The sequence below is a fragment of the Gymnoscopelus braueri genome (genome assembly GCF_963280865.1).
Source record: "Gymnoscopelus braueri genome assembly, chromosome: 6".
In the NCBI taxonomy this organism is placed as follows: domain Eukaryota; kingdom Metazoa; phylum Chordata; class Actinopteri; order Myctophiformes; family Myctophidae; genus Gymnoscopelus; species Gymnoscopelus braueri.
This window is the reverse complement of record NC_137607.1, coordinates 52,373,392-52,378,011: the sequence shown is the minus strand read 5'-3', so window position 1 is coordinate 52,378,011 and position 4,620 is coordinate 52,373,392.

Sequence of the window (4,620 nt, the reverse complement as noted above, 5' to 3'; positions counted from 1 at the left end):
TATACATTCAAAGATTTGCAAAACTTTTCACAATTTTTCAAAAATAGCAGATCTAAAAGTTCATAATACTATGATCTTGTATATCTGCTATTTTTGAATATCCAAAGAAATCTTAAAATGACACAATGATGCGTTCTTGTGTCTTTCTCCCAAACCCAGCTGCAAAGCTTGTGTTGCGTTGCATCATAAACCGGTCCCCTGACACGTGGTGACATCATACGCATCCTACAGGTGGATTTAGCCCCTAATTAGTGGCACTGCCTCTATATCAAAGATGACTAATGGCAGATTCGAGGGTCCCATTGATGTCCGGCGAGGCCTCCGGGGGATAGGAAGGGTATAGAAGAGAGGTTTCGGGTCAGGGTCGTGAGAGGCATGTGTCCCGGTGGCCCTATTGTGGCAGTGAAAAGGGGCTGTGTTGAAGGACGAGGGGTATTTCAGCTCTGGCTGATCCTGATGGTGGTGGAGGAGGTGGTGGAGGAGGTGGTGGGAGACCCATCGGCGGAGGAGAGGCAGCTAGTGGGGAGCAAAGGGCCGGAGAATGGGAAATACACAGCTGCACAGGGGTGAATAGGAGGTCCCTTTGTGTCCTGCCAACAAAAAATCTGTGACCAATTATCTGTGTCTGTCTCTCATGGGGGGAATTCTTGAACACTTTGGGTGGGTGAGCGGAGAGGGAGGGGGCATGAGGGCCCAGTTGTGGTTGGTGTGGGTCGAGTTGGGGTGGTGTGGTGATGCAGTGAGTGGTGGTGGCATCATGTATGGGTATGGGGTCACATCCTAACTTTTCTGTGGCACAGAATTCCCAGAGGACCCCAGGAACATCATTCGTTAGCTGTCCAAAACTGTTCCTTTTTTTATATTATAATTTTTAAAACATTTGATCTACAAGCTCACAACGCATCGCATCGTAATGCGTTGCGTTGCGTGCTTGTAAATCGGCTATTTTCACTACTTTTGTGTGACACTGTTGTATGATGAAGTAGGCAATTCGTTTTCCAAAAATCTAAAAAAGTTGAGATATTGACATACAAGGTTTCTGCCCGACAGCAACGATATAAAGGGGAGGAACACATGACATAACCATTTTATTGTCCACCTCTGGACAAATCAAAATGTCTCAGTACAAAGTTAGAAGAGATAGATTTGTGTTTCCCCAATCTTTAGTGTGGCTATTTTAAGTGACAGGAAAAATACAATTTGTCCCACAATCACAGTATTATGCCTGCCTGAGACCTATCTACCCCCCCCCCCCCCCCCCCAACCCACTGAGTACTTCCTATTTTGTGTGGTTGAAGTTCCAGCTACGCGAAAAGTGTGTCCAACAGAGAGCAGGGGAAAGTGGTTGAGAGGAGGAAGTCGGGCCCATGGATGGCTTGTAAGCCATGTGTTAGACATTAAAGGGCTAATTACAGTTTTAAAAGCCCATGTTTACCACTGAGAACAGCCTTGTTAGGTGTATTTTACTGTCTCCACTGAAATTATTCATCCTTGACAAGCTCAATTGACATTATCATAATTACAAAATGTGATTGCTGCTTAATCGCTCGGACAGCCATTTCATGTTTTTTAAGTGTCTGCAGCGGAAGTAGGCAACGTTCAACTGTTCCACTTGGGCCATTCATCAGGAAAACAGGATACAAGTTGTCTTTTTGTAATGCAAGTTTGAAAAGAAAACACCTTTTTTTTCCTCCTTTCTTTTTTTTCTTAAAGGGAGTCTTGTAAAGACTGAAAACCCGCATTGATGCAGCTCGTTAGTTCTTTGTTGACAGGGTGGAGGAATCATCTCAGGTAATAAATAACGTCTCGCTGTCCTTGTAAATTCAAAACATCCCCTTCGCTAGATGAACTGACGTTGGTTTAGCTTTGGAATTCATTCGGGTAGATAGTGGTGCAGTGTTCGCAGGGAAAAGGATGAAGGTATTTGGTGAACTTTGCCCCCGACAGGGGGCTGGGTGTGTTATTGCATAGGTATAGAATAACTCCACCGCCGCCGACCCCACTGCCACCTCTCCCTTTCCAATCCCACATGGTTGCCAATAGCGATGGCTCCAGTGGATCTTCACCTGTCAAAGCAAAGCTTCGACTAAAGACTTGCAGCTTGACTATGGAGGAAAGCAAAACAAGAAAGAGGAAGAGAACAAACAAAGGGCTTACAAAAGCAACGACAAGCTTATCCCGCAACTGTTTTCTATTTGGGAAAACTACGAAAGTCATTATTATTGTTATCTTTAAACAGGGTCTTTGGTCAGCAATTTCAGACCGACGACAAATAAATTGAACACAGTTTTATTTGCAGGCAATACACAAAACACAGTAGAGGAAAGGACATGTTAGGCAATAAGCAGTATTGTTGATAGATTATAACATTACTTATGTTACACAAGGAAGCACGAAAGGTTGCACAACTAACAGCTCTCTTCAAATGTGTTCCAGCACTTCTCTTTTTAGGTGAATAGCCTGGTAGGTTCAAACATTATTTTCAGGTACTGTCAGCAGTTTGAAAAGAAGAAAAAAGGTGACACGGCCTAATCAATCACTCGGCAAGCCTTGGGAGGATGGCATTGTTTTGCATTTCTTGAGTTTGTTTCTTCCTGAGGATTTCTCTTCCCTTGACAGGAGGTGCCGCGAGCGCGGCAACAGTTGAAAGAGGAGTCACATTCTTTCAGCATACTAGGTTCCCTCGTCTCTCTTTTGTTCAGCATTTGTGTTTGTTTGAGGGGCTTTCCTCACCTTGAACTTTTGTTGAAGAAAACCAAACTAAGAACCGAGAGGGTTAATAACTGACATCTAGGCCCATCCATATCTGGCACAGAATGCAGAACTCAAGATTGAATTTAGATAATCAGAGAAAAAGTCAGTTTCAATTAAAGATGTCATGTTTTAGGTTACATCAAGTGGCCAATTTTCAATTTTCAATTTAGGCATTAGGCAGACGCTCGTCTCTTTATCCAGAGTGACTTGTGAAGGTAAACACATACATCAAAATTCAGAGACACAATGTAGTGCTTCAGTTATCTAGGATCATAGATAACCCAAGAACCTAGCACCAGTCTAAACAATATGATATCAAAAAATAATAATCTGTACATTGAAACTATAGAAATAGTTATGCCAGGTAAACAAATGAACCTAGCATCTGTCTAAATAACATGCTATCTGGTCACTTTCATTATTAGTGGGTATGCGATGCCAGTGTTAGTATAGACTACAACATTATTAGGTACGCGTATAAGTGTTAGCATATAGACTATTATACAGTTGGCTATTAACCTTTTTCTCTCCTTTTTCACAAATGCCTCCATAGCATGTATTCTCTGATAGTGAGAGTTCAATGAAAACAGCTTTATAGCAGGAACATGTGATTGAAGTTGCCTGACTAACCACTTAAGCCCTATTTTATATGTTATGATGTTGTCGTGCAAAAAAGAGAAAAAGCAGCCGATCTACAAGCTCACTTTCACTATTTTGGAAGGGGCAAAATGTTGACGGTTACTAAAAGAGAAGCCCCCTATAAAAAAAGTCTAACAGTTCTGCTTGGGTGCCCTCCTCTCCCTCTAGCCCACATCCCCCATGTCATGGACAGATAGGACTGCACAGCAACCCCCCCCTGACACACACACACACACGCGCACACACACACGCACACGCACGCACGCACACACGCACGCACGCACACACACACACACACACACACACACACACACACACACACACACACACACACACACACACACACACACACACACACACACACACACACACGCACACGCACACGCGCGCAGCTTCCCTTTGGCAATCTTTTCTGAATTACAAGCAAATTTGGCCCTGGCTCTATTCCCTGGGAGTTCCAGTTGTCTTGTAACAGGGGTTAAGAAAATAACCACACGACTTTACCTTAACATGAGTCGGGGGTCTGGGGCATAAATGGGTGGATAGATGGATGGGATGGTGGGGGGGGGGGGGGGGTTGCATTGGGGGCGGACAGGCCTTGCATCTATCCACAGCTCATTGTTACTGTAAAAAAAAAGAATAAGATAAAAGCTGCAGCATGTGTTTGGTCACAATGGAGCAGTGGGGTGGAGGGACTGACTTCTTCCCCTGTGGGTTTGCTCACAGTGAGAGGGGAGAAGCTACAGAATAGAGCCTTCCCCCAGTGGAGCTCTCACAGAGGGAGACCGTGGAGACCAAACCGAGGCTACCTGTTGAAATGAAACAACTCGGGCATTATGCATGCTGCCTGCCTGCCACCCTCAGGGGAAGGGGAGTGCTGTATGGCTGCTGGATAGAACTTGGCCCTGGAGCCCTAAAGCACATCTGGTCTAAGTTGGGGTGGACTTTTATTTTACTTTTCTCTTATTTTTTCCTTTTTTTTCTTTTTTAAAGAGTGCAGATGCTCTTGGATTGCCTTAAAAAAAATCTCTCCAGCTTATGAAGAATGGAACCTCTGGGAATTTTTTTTCTCCTTCCCTTTTCTGGGGGTTTTATTCTCACTTGTTCAGTTCCTTAAGCCATTCCTGGACACAGAAAGTTTGTGTGAAAGTGAACACAGATGCAGCTGTTGAGCTACTTGTATAGGCTTCATTCTGGAGGTGGAGTCTGACCAAACGCAACAGAAAC